General features: G+C 38.3%; 1 pseudogene; it reads right to left on the bottom strand.

The window, feature by feature from the left end:
* Window positions 1-652: 652 nt before the first annotated feature.
* Nono-ps9 (non-POU domain containing, octamer-binding, pseudogene 9) lies at window positions 653-18,577 on the bottom strand (annotated as a pseudogene).
* Between the last annotated feature and the right edge of the window lie 2,817 nt (window positions 18,578-21,394).

The following is a 21,394-nucleotide window of genomic DNA, read 5'->3' as shown; positions in this document are numbered from 1 at the left end:
AAAAAGAAGATGGAAGCAAGTTTACACAAGATTTCTTTTAAGATATACGAAAATGAAAACCTCTAAGAGAAAATGTCTTCCTTAGGACATTAAGGGGTCATATATGCTGTATGTATGCTGTAACCTCTGTGGACATTTGTCTGAATTCTCACCTGGGAGTGAATGGAGGACTTGGGCTGGGTCATTGGAGGATGTTGTGGTATACATGGCAGTGTCTCTGGGGTTGAGAGGAATAAAGATGAAAAGTTAAAGAGAGAGAGAGAGAGAGAGAGAGAGAGAGAGAGAGAGAGAGAGAGAGAGAAGGAGGAGGAGGAGGGGGAGGAGGAGGAGGAGGAGGAGGAGGAGGAGGAGGAGTAATCAAGATTAATGGAACTCTGAGTCCGTTTTCCTATGGATCTCCAGATCCTCAACAACCCACATATGTCAGGAATGCACCAGACAGACTTGATCATGCATTATACCGCCAACTTGATTTGTTAAATACCACACCTCTCTTTCCCATCTGCCTTCAAGCATACTCCCTGGTATGAACAATCAGGATAGACTTATCTATTGGGAAGAACCCCTAACATTTTTCCAGGGTAGAATTCTGGCTAGTCCAAAAAGGGCCTTTCTTTTAAGGGCTGCAACAAACTAGACAATGCAGCTTTATCTAATATTGGTGGCGTTTATTTGGAGCAAATTCAGCTCCCAGACCTTGACAGTTGAATGCAGGAGTTCCACCAATTACTCTAATTGCTTCCATTGTAGCAGCTTGGCCAAAACGTTCAGTTGTTGGTGGGGTCAATCCAAGGGTTCCGTCTGGAATCATAGCAGCAGGTCCTGGAGAAGCTGGAGTAATAGGTGGCACAGGAACAGGGGGCATGGCGTCTATTGTTTATGCCCGTAGCACCTCCCACAGCCATTTGGCAATTCCATATCTCTTATTCTCTCACATCAAGGAAGGTTCCCTTCAATTCTTCCTGCCGTCGCATCATTTCTTCTTGTTGTTGCCACATCTCTTCCTCTTGGTGCCTGCATTCCTCTTCTTGCCTGAGTTCTAACTGCTTTCATTTCTGAACCTCTTGGTTCTGCAGCACCTCCGTTCTTCAAAGCTCTTCTTGATGTCTCATCAAATGCTGCCTCTATAGCATAACCTGGTGCGCATGTCGTGCTGCCTCCATCTCCATCTCCAGCTTCGCACGAGCCTCCATGTTGTTCTGGTCCTGCTGTTGATTCTCCATTTCAGTGAGTGCCTTCCAGTGCATGGCATACTCATATTCAAAGGATGCAGACTTTGCAATTCTGGGTGGCTTTTCTCTTTCCTTGTGAAATTGTATATATGTATATGTATATATATATATATATGTATGTATGTATATATATATGCGGAAATCCTTCTTCATAATCTAATTGGTCCATAGGCTCCACAGTCACAGGCAAAGGAAATGTGGTTAGTAAGAAGGAACCTTTACTTCATCTGTCCAGAGCTTTCCAAGAAGCTCACTTTCCTGAAAACTCAACAGTGCCTTTCCCGGAGGGCATTTGTCCTTGATCTACAATGACTACAGCCCTCTCCACCTGATCAAACACAAAAAAGGTTTTTCCAGCAGTTTGTTGGACATATACTGAGTAAGGTTGCGAACCATAAGGGATGTACAATGACAAGCAAAGCACAGTCGCAGCTGCTTTCCATGGAGTGGCATATTGTCCAGCTCCACTGCTGCAATTTCTGCTAGGGTTAGTGTTTCCAAGGCATGAAATTTTTTCCTGCTTTTCCATATTCTCAAAGAGTTTCCTCATGTCCTCCTCATTCATGTAAGGGGGAAGATTGCCCACATAGAGATGCCTAAGTTGGGTAAAGGTCTACTCTCCTGGCTTCCTAAATTCTTCAGGTCAATAGTCAAGCCTTCATTCTGGCTGCTGGCCTGCTGTGTGGTGGTGAGGGTATTGGTGAGGGTGGTTGCTGCTGCTGCTGCTGCTGCTGCTGCTGCTGCTGCTGCTGCTGCTGCTGCTGCTGCTGCTGCTGCTGTTGCTGCTGCTGGTGATGTTGATGGTGTTTCCTTGGAGTATCATTCTGCTTCTCCAAGTTAAAGTTTTTAATTGCTCTGCATTTTTGCACCCTTGACTTCGAATTGAACACAGCAAAATATCTGCCTCCCAGTCCTAACCCAGACTGCCTCTGCCCACAGTTCTTTGCTCAGAGTAAGGGCGATGCTGCCTGATTTCCTCAGTCCGAAGAAAAGAGCATGTGACCCCGTAAGTCTATTTTCTGCATTCAACTATTATTGCGTGTGTTTGCTTGTTTTAGTTCTAGGGATTTCAAGTGTGTTGTTAAGTTGCTTGTAAGAGATCTCATGACTTCTTTATGAATGTCCTTAGTAATATGAACTTTCCTCAGCATTGGTCTCATTATGTCCCTTAATTTTGTCTATGTTGAGCTTTCATTTTCACTGAATTCTAGAAAGTCTTTAATTTCTTTATGGAACCATTGGCTATTGAATAAAGAGTTGTTTCGTTTCCATGGGTTTGTAGGCTTTCTGTTGTCTCTGGCTTTGTTGAAGTCCATTTAATCCATATTGTTCTGATAACATACATGGGATTATTTCAATATTCTTGTTATCTTTTTGGGACTTTCTTTGAAAAAGAATACATGTTCAATTTTAGAGAAGATTTTGTGAGGTGCTGAGAAGTTATAGTCTCTAGTGTATGGGTGAAATGTTCTGTATATATGTTAGGTTCATTTGATTCATAACATGCTAGTTTCCTTATCTGGTTTCTGTGTGGATGACCTCTATATTGGCAAGATTGGTTTGTTAAAGTCCTACTATAGTATATGGAGTTAAATGTTTGATTTAAGCATCATAAGTACATTTGACAAGTATATATACACTTGCATTAGGGGCATAGATATTCCAAATCGATATTCTTGGAATTTTTCTTTGATGAATATGAGTGTCCTTCCTCGTATCTTTTGATTATTAATTTTTGTTTACTATATTTTTTTAGACTTTAGAATAACTACTCCAGCTTGCTTTTTATGTCCATTTGTTTGGAAAATTTTCCCCAAGACCTTTACTCTGAGACAATATCTGTCTTTGATGCTGAGGTGTGTTTTCTGTATGAAGAAGAATAGTGGATACTAATTTTGCATCCATCTGTGATTTTATTGCATAACTGTGTCCATTGATATTGAAAGATATTAATGAACAATGATTTTTAATTCCTGTTATTTTTATATTGGTGGTAGTGGTAGTAGTAGTAGTAGAGTGTGTATATGTGTGTGTGTGTGTGTGTGTGTGTGTGTGTATGTGTTACATTTTACAATTTGGCTGGTGTGGAATAATCTATTTCCTGTATTTTCTTGTCTGTAATTAATCTGCCTGGGTTGGTATCTTCCTTCTAATATCTTCTGAATGGCTGTACTTGTGGATAGGTTCTTTGGAAATTTTGGATCAGTAATAGAATGTCTTGTCTTCTCTTTTTATCTTATTTGAAAGTTTTGCTAATGATAAAACTAGGCCTTGGATCTGTGATCTCTTAAATACTGCAAACACAGGCAATTCTGGATTTTAGAGTCTTATCGAGAAGTCATGTATGCTTATAATAGTTCTCTATTTCTGTTTTACTTGCTGTTTATTCCTTGATGCTTCTATTATTCTATCTTTGTTCTGTACATTTAGTGTTTTATTATGTAGAATGATTTTTTCTGGTTCAATTTGGTGTTCTGAAAGCTTCTCGTAAGTTTATAGATATCTCTTTCAAAATGTTGAAAAGCTTTCTTCTACAATTTGTTGCAAATATTTTTGGGGGATTTGGACTTGGAATATTCTCCTTCTTTTATCTCTTTTATTCTTTGATATGGTATTTTCAAAAATGTTCCGGGTTTCTAGGATTTTATTGTCAGAAATGTTCCTATTTAACATTTTCTTTTTAAGTGTGTATCAATTTCTTCTGTCATATCTTCTATGCCTCATATTATTTCTTGCATGTTTTATACTCTGTTGGTCATGGCTACATCTGTAGTTTCCAAGATTTACATGTGTAGGATTTACTGACAGTGTATTTTCCTTATTGATTCTATTAACATTTTCATGTCCTGAACACTTTAATTCATTTTTACCTTATATTTGAATATATTTTTCTATATTGCATCAAGGGATTTATTCATTTCCTCTTTAAATGCTTCTATCATTAACTTTAGGTTGGATTTAAAGTTATTTTCTTGTGATTCATTAACGTTAGACTATCCAGTAGTTTATTTTAACCATTCTGGATATTTTATTTTATATATGTTATTATGTGATATACATATATATACGTATATATAATGTAAAAAACTTACATCTTTTAATATATTATTAATATTAATAATATAAAATAAAGTAATATTAACTGAAACATAAAATATATTAAAATTATTAAATGGATTTATTAGCATGTAATACCATGTAGAATTGATAATATATAGGTTAGTGGTTCATTGAAACACTAACAAATAACTAAAAGTTGACAGAAGACACTCAGTGTAACCTCTTGACAACAAATATGCATCGACACACAGATACACCAAAAGACTCATGCAAACATATTTATACATAAACACAACACACACACATATATGCAAACACATAAAATTTTAAATATTTGAATAAATATATGCAAATGATTTATCTAGCATATCCTATATATCACAACTAAAGTATAAAATTTATTTTGTGAAAATAAATAACATTCAAAAGCAACTTTTTGAAGAATTTCTATGAAGCCACAATTACTCTTAAACCTAAACCACACAAAGACCCAACAAAGAAAGAAAACTTCAGACCAATTTCTCTTATGAATATCGACACAAAAATACTCAATAAAACCTTTCACATTGAATCCAAGAGCACATCAAAACAATCAACCATCATGATCAAGTAGGCTTCATCCTAGGCATGCAGGGATGTTTTAATATACAGAAAACCATCAACGTAATCCACTATATAAACAAACTGAAAGATAAAAACCACATGAACATTTCATTAGATTTCATTTGGTGAAAACATTTGTCAAAATTCAACAGCTCTTCATGATAAAAGTCCTGGAAAGAATAGGAATTCAAGGCCCATACATAAACATAGTAAAAGCCATATACAGCAAACTGGTAGCTAATATTAAACTAAATGGAGAGAAACTTGAAGCGATTCCACTAAAATGAGGAACTAGACGAGGCTGCCCACTCTCTCCCTACTTATTCAAGATAGTTGTTGAAGTTCTAGCCAGAGCAATCAGACAACAAAAGGAGCTCAAAGAGATACAGATTGGAAAAGAAGAAGTCAAAATATCACTATTGGTAGATGATATGATAGTATACTTAAGTGATCTTAAAAGTTCCACCAGAGAACTACTAAACCTGATAAACACATTTAGCAAAGTGGCTGGGTATAAAATTAACTCAAATAAATCAGTAGTCTTCCCCTACATAGAAGAGAAACAAACCAAGAAAGAAATTAGAAAAACAACACCCTTCATAATACTCCCAAATAATATAAAATACCTTGGTGTGACTTTAACCAAGCAAGTGAAAGATCTGTATGATAAGAACTTCAAGCCTCTGAAGAAAGAAATTGAAGAAGATCTCAGAATATGGAAAGATCTCACATGCTCATGGATTATCAGGATTAATATAGTAAAAATGGCAATTTTACCCAAAAGCACTCTACAGATTCAATGCAATCCCCATCAAAATACCAATCCAATTCTTCAAAGAGTTAGACAGAACAATTTGCAAATTCATCTGGAATAACAAAAAACCCAGGATAGCTAAAGCTATCCTCAACAATAAAAGGACTTCTGGGGGAATCACTATCCCTAAACTCAAGCAGTATTACAGAGCATCAGTGATAAAACCTGCATGGTATTGGTACAGAGACAGACAGATAGATCAGTGGAATAGAATTGAAGACCCAGAAATCAACCCACACACCTATGGTCACTTAATTTTTTACAAAGAAGCCAAAACCATCCAATGAAAAAAAAATAGCATTTTCAGGAAATGGTGCTGGTTTAACTGGAGGTCAGCATGTAGAAGAATGCAGATCGATCCATGCTTATCACCCTGTACAAAGCTTAAGTCTAAGTGGCCAAGGACCTCCACATCAAACCAGATACACTCAAACTAATAGAAGAAAAATTGGAGAAGAATGTCGAACACATGGGCACTGGAGAAAAGTTCCTGAACAAAACGCCAAAGGCTTATGCTCTAACATCAAGATTCAACAAATTGGATCTCATAAAACTGCAAAGCTTGTGTAAGGCAAGACACTGTTGTTAGGACAAAACAGCAACCAACAGATTGGGAAAAGATCTTTACCAATCCTACAACTGATAGAGGACTTATATCCAAAATATACAAAGAACTCAAGTTAGACTGCACGGAGACAAATAACCCTATTAAAAATGGGGTTCAGAGCTAAACAAAGAATTCACAGCTGAGGAATACTGAATTCCTGAGAAACACCTAAAGAAATGTTCAACATCTTTAATCATAAGGGAAATACAAATCAAAACAACCCTGAGATTTCACCTCACACCAGTGAGAATGGCTAAGATCAAAACTCAGGTGACAGCAAATGCTGGCAAGGATGCGGAGAAAGAGGAACACTCCTCCATTGTTGGTAGGATTTCAGATGGGTACAACCATTCTGGAAGTCAGTCTGGAGGTTCCTCAGAAAATTGGACATTGAACTAACTGAGGACCCAGCTATACCACTCTTGGGCATATACCCAAAAGATGCCCCAACATATAAAAAAGACACGTGCTCCACTATGTTCATAGCAGCCTTATTTATAATAGCCAGAAGCTGGAAAGAACCCAGATGCCCTTCAACAGAGGAATGGATACAGAAATGTGGTACATCTACACAATGGAATATTACTCAGCTATTAAAAACAATGACTTTATGAAATTCATAGGCAAATGGATGGAACTGGAAAATGTCATCCTGAGTGAGGTAACCCAATCACAGAAAAACACATATGGTATGCACTCATTTATAAGTGGATATTAGGCCAAATGCTCAAATTACCCTAGATGCACAGAATACATGAAACTCAAGAAGGATGACCAAAATGTGAATGCTTCATTCCTTCTTTAAAAGGGGAATAAGAATACCTTTGGGAGGGAATAGGGAGGGAAAATTTAGAAGAGAAGGAAAACCCATTCAGCGCCTACCCCACATGTGGTCCATACATATACAGCCACCAAACTAGATAAGATGGATGACGCAAAGAATTGCAGGCTGACAGCCACCGGATGTAGATCTCTCCTGAGAGACACAGCCAGAATACAGCAAATACAGATGCGAATGCCAGCAGCAAACCACTGAACTGAGAACGGGACCCCAGTTGAAGGAATCTTACAAAGGACTGAAAGAGGTTTAAGGGTCTTGAGACTCCATATGAACAACAATGCCAACCAACCAGAGCTTCCAGGGACTAAGCCACTAGTAAGAGCACCAGAGGAATGGGAAGTCCTTTGTCTTTGCCCTTTGCCAAGACTGAACCCCCAGTGAACTGGATGGTTGGGAGGAGAGCGGTAATGGGTGGAGGATTGGGAGGGGAACACCAATATAGAAGGGGAGGGGGAGGGGTCAATCGGAATGTAAAACTATTATAGAAAACTATTATATCTGGGTTTAACTCTCAAATTAACCAAAGAATGGATGTGATTATACAAATAATATATAGACATTTATTTAAAAATATTAATAAAATACCATTGTTTATCTAGTAAATAATCTTATAGTTCTTCCAAGGACCCCCAATTGATGTTAGAATAACAGTGTGATTAAACTATGCATAAAAATATCATGCATGAAAGGCCATCTGGAACCCTGGTGCACTGAAGCTCCCGGAAGGGGCGGCACAGGTCTTCCTGGTTGCTGCCGCCGCAGAGAGCCCTTGGGCAGCACCCCGCGAGCAAACTTGAGCCTCGGGACCACAGGTAAGACCAACTTGACTGCTGCAAGAGAGCTGCCTGGTGAGATCGGGACACACAGAGGCAGAGTTCATCTAGGACCGGGCAAGTCCTGTGTTTGCCGGAGGTCCCAAGCCCGCGGATCCCGGCCTGCAGCAGCTCTCTGCTCCCAGACCCTGTGGGAAAGAGACCCAACCACCTGGTCAGGTGGGCACTCCTGAGGCTGCAGAGCGGAAGAGACCACCAACACTGCCCACCCCTGCCCACATCCCTGGCCCAAGAGGAAACTGTATAAGGCCTCTGGGCTCCTGTGGGGGAGGGCCCAGGAGCAGCAGGACCCCTGCCTGAGACACCTCTGGAACCTGAGGGAAACAGACCGGATAAACAGTTCTCTGCACCCAAATCCCGTGGGAGGGAGAGCTGAACCTTCAGAGAGGCAGACAAGCCTGGGAAACCAGAAGAGACTGCTCTCTGTACATACATCTCAGACGCCAGAGGAAAACACCAAAGGCCATATGGAACCCTGGTGCACTGAAGCTCCCGGAAGGGGCGGCACAGGTCTTCCTGGTTGCTGCCGCCACAGAGAGCCCTTGGGCAGCACCCTGCGAGCAAACTTGAGCCTCGGGACCACAGGTAAGACCAACTTGTCTGCTGCAAGAAAGCTGCCTGGTGAACTCAAGACACAGGGCCACAGGAACAGTTGAAGACCTGTAGAGAGGAAAAACTACACGCCCGAAAGCAGAACACTCTGTCCCCATAACTGACTGAAAGAGAGTAAAACAGGTCTACAGCACTCCTGACACACAGGCTTATAGGACAGTCTAGCCACTGTCAGAAATAGCAGAACAAAGTAACACTAGAGATAATCTGATGGCGAGAGGCAAGCGCAGGAACCCAAGGAACAGAAACCAAGACTACATGCCATCATCGGAGCCCAATTCCCCAACAAAACAAACATGGAATATCCAAACACACCAGAAAAGCAAGATCTAGTTTCAAAATCATATTTGATCATGATGCTGGAGGACTTCAAGAAAGACATGAACACACTTAGGGAAACACAGGAAAACATTAATAAACAAGTAGAAGCCTACAGAGAGGAATCGCAAAAATCCCTGAAAGAATTCCAGGAAAACACAATCAAACAGTTGAAGGAATTAAAAATGGAAATAGAAGCAATCAAGAAAGAACACATGGAAACAACCCTGAATATAGAAAACCAAAAGAAGAGACAAGGAGCTGTAGATACAAGCTTCACCAACAGAATTCAAGAGATGGAAGAGAGAATCTCAGGAGCAGAAGATTCCATAGAAATCATTGACTCAACTGTCAAAGATAATGTAAAGCGGAAAAAGCTACTGGTCCAAAACATACAGGAAATCCAGGACTCAATGAGAAGATCAAACCTAAGGATAATAGGTATAGAAGAGTGAAGACTCCCAGCTCAAAGGACCACTAAATATCTTCAACAAAATCATAGAAGAAAACTTCCCTAACCTAAAAAAAGAGATACCCATAGGCATACAAGATGCCTACAGAACTCCAAATAGATTGGACCAGAAAAGAAACACCTCCCGTCACATAATAGTCAAAACACCAAATGCACAAAATAAAGAAAGATTATTAAAAGCAGTAAGGGAAAAAGGTCAAGTAACATATAAAGGCAGACCTATCAGAATCACACCAGACTTTTCGCCAGAAACTATGAAGGCCAGAAGATCCTGGACTGATGTCATACAGACCCTAAGAGAACACAAATGCCAGCCCAGGTTACTGTATCCTGCAAAACTCTCAATTAACATAGATGGAGAAACCAAGATATTCCATGACAAAACCAAATTTACACAATATCTTTCTACAAATCCAGCACTACAAAGGATAATAAATGGTAAAGCCCAACATAAGGAGGCAAGCTATACCCTAGAAGAAGCAAAAAACTAATCGTCTTGGCAACAAAACAAAGAGAATGAAAGCACACAAACATAACCTCACATCCAAATATGAATATAACGGGAAGCAATAACCACTATTCCTTAATATCTCTCAACATCAATGGCCTCAACTCCCCAATAAAAAGAAATAGATTAACAAACTGGATACACAACGAGGACCCTGCATTCTGCTGCCTACAGGAAACACACCTCAGAGAGAAAGACAGACACTACCTCAGAGTGAAAGGCTGGAAAACAACTTTCCAAGCAAATGGTCAGAAGAAGCAAGCTGGAGTAGCCATTCTAATATCAAATAAAATCAATTTTCAACTAAAAGTCATCAAAAAAGATAAGGAAGGACACTTCATATTCATCAAAGGAAAAATCCACCAAGATGAACTCTCAATCCTAAATATCTATGCCCCAAATACAAGGGCACCTACATATGTAAAAGAAACCTTACTGAAGCTCAAAACACACATTGGACCTCACACAATAATAGTGGGAGATTTCAACACCCCACTCTCATCAATGGACAGATCATGGAAACAGAAATTAAACAGTGATATCGACAGACTAAGAGAAGTCATGAGCCAAATGGACCTAACGGATATTTATAGAACATTCTATCCTAAAGCAAAAGGATATACCTTCTTCTCAGCTCCTCATGGTACTTTCTCCAAAATTGACCATATAATTGGTCAAAAAATGGGCCTCAACAGGTACAGAAAGATAGAAATAATCCCATGCGTGCTATCGGACCACCACGGCCTAAAACTGGTCTTCAATAACAATCAAGGAAGAATGTCCACATATACTTGGAAATTGAACAATGCTCTACTCAATGATAACCTGGTCAAGGAAGAAATAAAGAAAGAAATTAAAAACTTTTTAGATTTTAATGAAAATGAACGTACAACATACCCAAACATATGGGACACAATGAAAGCTGTGCTAAGAGGAAAACTCATAGCGCTGAGTGCCTGCAGAAAGAAACAGGAAAGAGCATATGTCAGCAGCTTGACAGCACACCTAAAAGCTCTAGAACAAAAAGAAGCAAATACACCCAGGAGGAGTAGAAGGCAGGAAATAATCAAACTCAGAGCTGAAATCAACCAAGTAGAAACAAAAAGGACCATAGAAAGAATTAACAGAACCAAAAGTTGGTTCTTTGAGAAAATCAACAAGATAGATAAACCCTTAGCCAGACTAACGAGAGGACACAGAGAGTGCGTCCAAATTAACAAAATCAGAAATGAAAAGGGAGACATAACAACAGATTCAGAGGAAATTCAAAAAATCATCAGATCTTACTATAAAAACCTATATTCAACAAAACTTGAAAATCTTCAGGAAATGGACAATTTCCTAGACAGATACCAGGTACTGAAGTTAAATCAGGAACAGATAAACCAGTTAAACAACCCCATAACTCCTAAGGAAATAGAAGCAGTCATTAAAGGTCTCCCAACCAAAAAGAGCCCAGGTCCAGACGGGTTTAGTGCAGAATTCTATCAAACCTTCATAGAAGACCTCATACCAATATTATCCAAACTATTCCACAAAATTGAAACAGATGGATCACTACCGAATACCTTCTATGAAGCCACAATTACTCTTATACCTAAACCACACAAAGACACAACAAAGAAAGAGAACTTCAGACCAATTTCCCTTATGAATATCGACGCAAAAATACTCAACAAAATTCTGGCAAACCGAATACAAGAGCACATCAAAACAATCATCCACCATGATCAAGTAGGCTTCATCCCAGGCATGCAGGGATGGTTTAATATACGGAAAACCATCAACGTGATCCATTATATAAACAAACTGAAAGAACAAAACCACATGATCATTTCATTAGATGCTGAGAAAGCATTTGACAAAATTCAACACCCCTTCATGATAAAAGTCCTGGAAAGAATAGGAATTCAATGCCCATACCTGAACATGGTAAAAGCCATATACAGCAAACCAGTTGCTAACATTAAACTAAATGGAGAGAAACTTGAAGCAATCCCACTAAAATCAGGGACTAGACAAGGCTGCCCACTCTCTCCCTACTTATTCAATATAGTTCTTGAAGTTCTAGCCAGAGCAATCAGACAACAAAAGGAGATCAAGGGGATACAGATCGGAAAAGAAGAAGTCAAAATATCACTATTTGCAGATGATATGATAGTATATTTAAGTGATCCCAAAAGTTCCACCAGAGAACTACTAAAGCTGATAAACAACTTCAGCAAAGTGGCTGGGTATAAAATTAACTCAAATAAATCAGTTGCCTTCCTCCATACAAAAGAGAACCAAGCCGAGAAAGAAATTAGGGAAACGACACCCTTCATAATAGACCCAAATAATATAAAGTACCTCGGAGTGACTTTAACAAAGCAAGTAAAAGATCTGTACAATAAGAACTTCAAGACACTGAAGAAGGAAATTGAAGAAGACCTCAGAAGATGGAAAGATCTCCCATGCTCATGGATTGGCAGGATTAATATAGTAAAAATGGCCATTTTACCAAAAGCAATCTACAGATTCAATGCAATCCCCATCAAAATACCAATCCAATTCTTCAAAGAGTTAGACAGAACAATTTGCAAATTCATTTGGAATAACAAAAAACCCAGGATAGCTAAAGCTATCCTCAACAATGAAAGGACTTCAGGGGGAATCACTATCCCTGAACTCAAGCAGTATTACAGAGCAATAGTGATAAAAACTGCATGGTATTGGTACAGAGACAGACAGATAGACCAATGGAATAGAATTGAAGACCCAGAAATGAACCCACACACATATGGTCACTTGATTTTTGACAAAGGAGCCAAAACCATCCAATGGAAAAAAGATAGCATTTTCAGCAAATGGTGCTGGTTCAACTGGAGGGCAACATGTAGAAGAATGCAGATCGATCCATGCTTATCACCCTGTACAAAGCTTAAGTCCAAGTGGATCAAGGACCTCCACATCAAAGCAGACACACTCAAACTAATAGAAGAAAAACTAGGGAAGCATGTGGAACACATGGGCACTGGAAAAAATTTCCTGAACAAAACACCAATGGCTTACGCTCTAAGATCAAGAATTGACAAATGGGATCTCATAAAACTGCAAAGCTTCTGTAAGGCAAAGGACACTGTGGTTAGGACAAAACGGCAACCAACAGATTGGGAAAAATCTTTACCAATCCTACAACAGATAGAGGCCTTATATCCAAAATATACAAAGAATTCAAGAAGTTAGACCACAGGGAAACAAATAACCCTATTAAAAAATGGGGCTCAGAGCTAAACAAAGAATTCACAGCTGAGGAATGCCGAATGGCGGAGAAACACCTAAAGAAATGTTCAACATCTTTAGTCATAAGGGAAATGCAAATCAAAACAACCCTGAGATTTCACCTCACAACCAGTGAGAATGGCTAAGATCAAAAACTCAGGGGACAACAGATGCTGGCGAGGATGTGGAGAAAGAGGAAAACTCCTCCATTGTTGGTGGGATTGCAAACTGGTACAACCATTCTGGAAATCAGTCTGGAGGATCCTCAGAAAATTGGACATTGAACTGCCTGAGGATCCAGCTATACCTCTCTTGGGCATATACCCAAAAGATGCCCCAACATATAAATAAGACACGTGCTCCACTATGTTCATTGCAGCCTTATTTATAATAGGCAGAAGCTGGAAAGAACCCAGAAGCCCTTCAACAGAGGAATGGATACAGAAAATGTGGTACATCTACACAATGGAATATTACTCAGCTATCAAAAACAACGTCTTTATGAAATTCGTAGGCAAATTGCTGGAACTGGAAAATATCATCCTGAGTGAGCTAACCCAAACACAGAAAGACATACATGGTATGCACTCACTGATAAGTGGCTATTAGCCCAAATGCTTGAATTACCCAAAATGCCTAGAACAAATGAAACTCAAGACAGATGATCAAAATGTGAATGGTTCACTCCTTCTTTAAAAGGGGAACAAGAATACCCTTGGCAGGGAAGAGAGAGGCAAAGATTAAAACAGACACAGAAGGAACACCCATTCAGAGTGTGCCCCACATGTGTCCCATGCATATACAACCATCCAATTAGACAAGATGGATGAAGCAAAGAAGTGCAGACCGACAGGAGCCGGATGCAGATCGCTCCTGAGAGACACAGCCAGAATACAGCAAATACAGAGGCGAATACCAGCAGCAAACCACTGAACTGAGAATAGGACCCCCGTTGAAGGAATCAGAGAAAGAACTGGAAGAGCTTGAAGGGGCTCGAGACCCCATATGTACAACAATGCCAAGCAACCAGAGCTTCCAGGGACTAAGCCACTACCTAAAGACTATACATGGACTGACCCTGGACTCTGACCCCATAGGTAGCAATGAATATCCTAGTAAGAGCACCAGTGGAAGGGGAAGCCCTGGGTCCTGCTAAGACTGAACCCCCAGTGAACTAGACTGTTGGGGGGAGGGGGACAATGGGGGGAGGGTGGGGAGGGGAACACCGATAAGAAAGGGGAGGGGGGAGGGGGATGTTTGCCCGGAAACTGGTAAAGGGAATAACACTCGAAATGTATATAAGAAATACTCAAGTTAATAATAAAAAAAAATACAAAAAAATATCATGCATAATAAAATAAACATTACAATCTTCCCAAATAGGGTTGTTTACCCTGTTTAAATCTGCTATTATGTCATAGTTTATCTTTTCTATCAGGTCTTATAAAATATTCACAGTGTACTCTGGTCTGACTTATGAATTTTCTTTAGGAATGAATCAATTTTGCCTACCAAATAAAAGTGGCCATTTCATTGAAGCAATTAATTCAACTGAAGGTAAAAGATTTATTGAGGATAGAAGATCCCAAAATTGTGTTTTAATCACTATTCTGAAATATTTGTAATAATAAAATATACATGCTCAGATTTTCAACTTGTAGATAACCAATTATTTATTTTAGATTTATTTCCACCAGCTTCACCAGATTATACTCCATGGACTAATCTCCAGTATGAGATTGCTATTGAGTTTGGAAAAAGCCTTGAAAGATTGCAAGTTATATCCCTGATGCATGATGATACAACTGTTGTTGTCACATTTAATCAAATGTTCCCTAAGACTATGAAACAGAAAGAAATGAGTGTCTTGCTATAATAAAATAAAATTATATTATTAATTTCCTAAAACTAAAAAAGGTTAGAAATCATTAATTACACAGCATAGACATGTATCAAATTCATATTTATGTTTAGATGCTACATTGTGTGAATGTATATTAAATAATGTAAAATAAGTTTAAAAACATAAGCACAGAAAGGTTATGTCTGCAAAATTTATAAAGAGTACAAATGAATATGTAAATATTCTCATTAAAACATTCAAGAGTAAACATTCAAATCATTCTAGTGTCTGTATTTCTTACTACTATTATTTTTTAGAATTTATAATGTTATATATATCACTTCAAATATTCATAAGTACATATTTTGTATTCAGAAAATGAATCAAGAGTTTAACTGTCTTAAGAAAATGCATTGACTTTTAGTATTAATAAAAGGTAAATTAAAAATAATGAAAAATGAACTTCTATACATTAGAGAGTTCATTAAAAACTTTCTTTTAAAAACAGTATCTGTACTTGATAGTCAATAAATACTGTTGCAAATGCATAATGTGGGCAGACTGAGATTTTATACTACCTGTATCTCATTCTTTTCCTATCATAATTTTTCACATTGTGCTAAAAAATACATGCGACTCCTAGACCAGCAACAACAATTTTGTTACTTAGACCAGTAAACTTCATGAACCTTTGCCCAAGTTGTGTTGGTTCTGCCTTCCAAGCTTCATGGGCTGATAATGAAAGCACAGCTATTACGTAAGCTTCTACAAGGAGAATGCAAGCTCTCTAACACAGGTCTTAACACTATTTTCACTTCCTTATCAATAGTTAATTATTTACAGCTTCATACTGGACAGTTAAAAAAAACTTATGTGAAGTAATTAAAAATTAATTTACTTTCTTTTATTTCAGCTTAATTGAAAGACTTTCAATACAGAGATAACATATAAATAGAAAAAAATCTTACTCATTTGTCTAATCACATAGCTTCTATAAACGTCCAGTAAGATATTCACTTAAAGGGAAAAGCTATGATCTTCCGAGGGCACATATTTCTGTAAATAGTTGAGATTTTACTGTTTTTAAGTATTATTTATTTATATGTGCCTGGCTGGTTTCTTAGTATGCATACAATATGTACATGATATCCACATTGTTCAGAAGAAGGAATTGGATCCCGTACAGCTTGAATTATAGCTCTGTTCATAATAGCCATAAATTGGAAACAAACTAGATGATCCTTCATGAAAAATGGTTAGCAAAAATATGGTATATTTACACTACATGGCTTTACTCATTCTTTCAAATACAACATCAACAATGACACCATGAAATTTTTAAGCAAATGATTTGGAGTAGAAAATATTATCTTGAGCATCCCATTCCCACAAAGGCAATTATGGCTCATGGATATTACATCTGATGTCAATGACAAGCAATCATCAATCAACAAAACTACAGGGAAAGTAGAAAAAGGGACATGTGGAATGGGAACAGATAGATCTCTCTAGAAAGGGGAAATTCATATTTATGAATAGATAGTGGAGGGGAGATGGAAAGAGAGCACCAAGCAGAAATGAAGAAAGAAGAGAGTATGGGGTGAAATAGAATAAAGACAACTAAAACGAAGGGACATTTGAGAGGTAGTATGTAAAATAATACAGTATAAGCATCCTAAAATATACATATTCATGAAGGAAATGTAAGTTACATTGCTAAATAATGGGAAAACTGAGTCACAGTTGCTCATTTCTTGTCACCAAACATAGATTTCCATACTGTAATTGAGATACATTTAATTGAATTATTAACCAAAAATAACCCCCGCTATAATCTCACAACAAAACACAGGCTGTTCTGAAGACTGTAGGTTGCTTGTCCAAACTGACATCAAAACCCCATTGCTGAATAAAACACCTGCACAATTCATTGAATGTGGAAAAGACAAGCCCACAAAGAGCCTTGACCCTATACTCTACATGCTACCAAAGGAGAAACATAAGCATGAACCCAGCCACAAAACCTTTGACCTACAAATGCTTATTGCCTGAAAGGTATGCCAAGAAAATGGTTTTACAAATATTATTGGAGTGAGAATCTAATAACTGACTTGATATAAAGCTAATTACAGGAGATAGGATTCATATTTGACATTTTTGTGACCAAGATCCAAAGATTAGATAGCCCTGGGACCTAGCTTAAAACAAAATATTACAAAACAAAACACAAATAAACAAACAAAATATTGTGATAACCTATTTCCTAATGATGTTCTGCTACACTCAGTCCCTTGTTCAGCAATCATCAGAGAAGCTTCCTATAGAAGAAGTAGAACAAATACTGAGATCTATTGCAGACATTATGGAGAGAGAGTGACAGAGAGAAACCTTGGGACACTCAGGACTATATTACATGCTTATTTCAATTTTTTCCCCTTAGCGTTCAGGGAATCTCCTGGAAGAGGAAGTGGAAAGAATGTATAAGCAAAAGAGGATGGAGGATCCCAAGAGGACAAGGCCCTCTAAATCAATATAAGCAAAGCTTACATTAATTCAAAGAGATTAAGCAGCATGCACAGGCCCATAATATGTCTACATCAGGTCCTGTGCATACATATGATTGTTTCTAGTTTAGTGTTTTTATAGTATTCCTGCAGGTAAAATTGAATAAGTCTTTGATTCGTGTCTGTTCTCTTGAGTTATTTTTTTCGGTTCATTTGTACTGTCCAATTTGGATATAATAGTTCTCAATTCATCTTACTATATTTTATTTTTTATATTAAAAAAATGAGTGAATGAAAAGTTAGCCCCTAGAGTAAAGGTGATAACTGAACTTTTACTTCTAACAGCTGAGAGAGTGGAAATCAGATTTCTCTAGCGAATTGACTCTGATACAGCAGCTACTCTGGGAAGGTCCCATGTTCAGGAAAAATTAACAAGTGTATAACAAACTAACACGTGGAGGGTGTTGTTTTATTTTATTTTTCTGGTTTGGGTATTTTGCTTTTGCATTATTCTGAAACTGTGAACTGTAAATAAACACTTCCTTTTTTACATTTCCTTGGTCATGATGTCATATCACAGAAATAGAAAAGACTAAAACAGTCTCCACGAGATTTCCCCCGTCTAGCTCAGAAATTCAATTGGTATTGATTGTTCAGGTCTTTTTTGGTAGCACTATTGTTGAAATTTCAGGAGTATAACATTATTATCATATCAAGAAGACATAATCTTGCTATAGACTTCATGGTCCTCTGACTCTACAATTGTTCTGCCCTCTTCTTTGCAATGTTTTCTTATGTTGTAGAATTATCAACTGGAGCTGGGTATACCAAGTAAATCTTTCTCTGCATTTTTCCACACATATAAGCATTCACTAAAATTGTTCTCTTTGATACTGATTTTTAATAAATTTTGGAAAGAAGTTTAATGTATACTAATATTAAAATCTAAATATTCATTTCCTTGTCTTTGAATTAGCATGCAAATTAATAGATTTCATTGTGGCATTTTTGTATATTACTTTGAGTGAACTTTGTCCTCCGTCACTCTCTGTAATTCACTCTGTGCCATGCTCAAATCTTTCTGCTCCCATTTGTTCTCTTAACACTTTCATGTAATATGGATTCTGTTAACCTCTCTACTCCTTTCCTCAAAACTCTTACTCCTCAGGATCCACTCTGTAGCTTCATGATTTGTACCCACATTCATATCCATATATATATATATGTATGTTATATATATATGTATATATATGTTCGTGTGTATTAAAATGATATACATATGTATGAATACATGTGTACAATTACATATACAATATGCATATATATATATACATATATATATATATATCAGCAATAAACATGGTTGTACAACTATTATATGATAGGATATAAAATCTATTGTGTATATACCCAGTACTGATATAGCTAGTGTCTTGGTTAAAATTACAATCAGTGATGCAATATAATGAGAACATCTCTTATATTCTAAGAAATTGGAATTTTTGCTGGACCTCATAGCCAAAGTTAGCGATGGACATTAAGGTCATTTAAGACTAAAGAATGATATTTTCAATCCTTCCTTCAGAGACTGAGCTATCAACCAAAGAGCATACATGGACTAGACCGAGGCCCCAGACACATAGGGCTACCTCGTGTGACTGCAGTGGGAAAGGATGTGTCTAACCAGGCAGACTTGATGTGCCAGAATAAGGGGATACCCGGAGGGCCCTACCCGCTCAGGAGAAAAGGGAGGAGGTGTGGTGTTTGGGTGAGAGAAACGGTGATTGGGATGAAACAAACAAATAAATAAATAGAAAGAAAGAAAGAAAGAAAGAAAGAAAGAAAGAAAGAAAGAAAGAAAGAAAGAAAGAAAGAGAGAAAGGAAGGACGAAAGACCAAAAAAAAAAAAAAAGAAAAAAAAAGAAAAGTTGGTTACATAAGAAAGGGGAAGATTAGTGAAAGGATTTGGAGGGTAACACCCAGAGGAAGCCCGACTCCCAGTTGTCCTAAAACTCCCACAATCAGAGGTGAGGGGGCACAACAAATGCAACATTGTGAGTAACTGGGACCCCCAGGATCCAGGGACACAGGTATCCCTGCCCAGCCCATCCTTCACTTCTGGTTGAGTGCACTGAGCAGACCATAGGCACACACTCCTGCAGCACCCAGAGGGAGTCCTACTCCCAGGTGCTCTGAAACACCCAGGATCACAGGAAGAGGCCCCAACATCTGCCCCAACATCTGGAGTAACTGGGTCCCCCTGGATTCAGGACGCGGGAACTCTGGCCCAGCCAGGTTTCTTCCAGTCTGAGTCAGTGCTCTGAGCAGATTTCGGGCAATGGCTCTGCACCAAGTACCACAACACTCAGAGGAAACCCAACTCCCAGGTGCTCTAACACAGTCAGGATCAGAAGTACTCTCAAAGGCTTAGGATCACAGGATCACAGAGGAAGTTCCACTCCCGTGAGATCTGACACAACCAGGAGCATTGGACTTCTGACACACTTAAGATCACACTCATTGATAAGTGGCTATTAGCCCAAATGCTTGAATTACCCTAGATGCACAGAACACATGAAACTCAAGAAGGATGACCAAAATGGGAATGCTTCACTCCTTCTTTAAAAGGGGAACAAGAATACCCTTGGGAGGAATAGGGAGGCAAAGTTTAGGACAGAGGCAGAAGGAACACCCATTCAGAGCCTGCCCCATATGTGGCCCATACATATATAGCCACCCAATTAGATAAGATGGATGAAGCAAAGAAGTGCAGGCCGACAAGAACGGGATGTAGATCTCTCCTGAGAGACACAGCCAGAATACAGCAAATACATAGGCGAATGCCAGCAGCAAACCACTGAACTGAGACCGGGACCCCCGTTGAAGGAATCAGAGAAAGGACTGGAAGAGCTTAAAGAGGCTTGAGACTCCATATGTACAACAATGCCAACCAACCAGAGATTCTAGGGACTAAGCCACTACTCAAAAATTATACATGGATTGACCCTGGGCTACAACTGCATAGGTAGCAATGAACAGCCTAGTAAGAGCACCAGTGGAAGTGGAAGCCCTTGGTCCTGCCAAGACTGAATACCCAGTGAACGTGATTGTTTGGGGGAGGGTGGTAATGGGGGGAGGATGGGGAGGGGAACATCCATATAGAAGGGGAGGGGGAGGGGTTAGGGGGATGTTGGCCCGGAAACTGGGAAAGGAAATAACAATCGAAATGTGAATAAGAAATGCTCAAGTTAATAAAGAAAAAAAATCACATCTCATGATGATCGTAGAGGACTTAGGAAGGATAAATAATCCCCTTAATGAAATACAGGAGAACAAAGGTAAATAGGCAGAAGCACTTAAACACAAAACACAAAAAGGAAACACAAAAGAAGAAGAGATCAAGAGTCAGAGATGCAAGCATCACCAGCAGAATACAAGACATAGAAGAGAGAATTTCAGATGTAGAAAATAAAATAGAAACCATTAGCACAACAGTCAAAGAAAATGCAAAATACAAAAAAATCTTAACCCAAAACATCAAGAACATCCAGGACACAATGAGAAGAATAAACCTAAGGATAATTAGGCACAGAAGAAAGCAAAGACTTTCAACTTACAGGGCCAGTAAATATCTTCGACAAAATTATAGAAGAAAACTTCCCTAACCTTAAGAAAGAGATGTTCATGAAACTTCAAGAAACCTATAGAAATCCAAAAAAAACTGGATCAGAAAAGAACCTCCTCTTGTCACAGAATAATTAAAACACCAAATGCACAAAACAGAGAAAGAATATTAAAAGCAGTAAGGGAAAACAGGCAAGTAACATTTTAAAGGTAGACCTATCAGAATTACACCAAACTTCTTGAAAGAAACTATGGTGTTAGA

This window comes from Rattus norvegicus, chromosome 15 (assembly GCF_021556685.1).
Source record: "Rattus norvegicus strain SHRSP/BbbUtx chromosome 15, alternate assembly SHRSP_T2T, whole genome shotgun sequence".
Taxonomy (NCBI): domain Eukaryota; kingdom Metazoa; phylum Chordata; class Mammalia; order Rodentia; family Muridae; genus Rattus; species Rattus norvegicus.
Note: the sequence above shows the minus strand (reverse complement) of the source record. Positions and strands in the feature narration are given on the sequence as shown.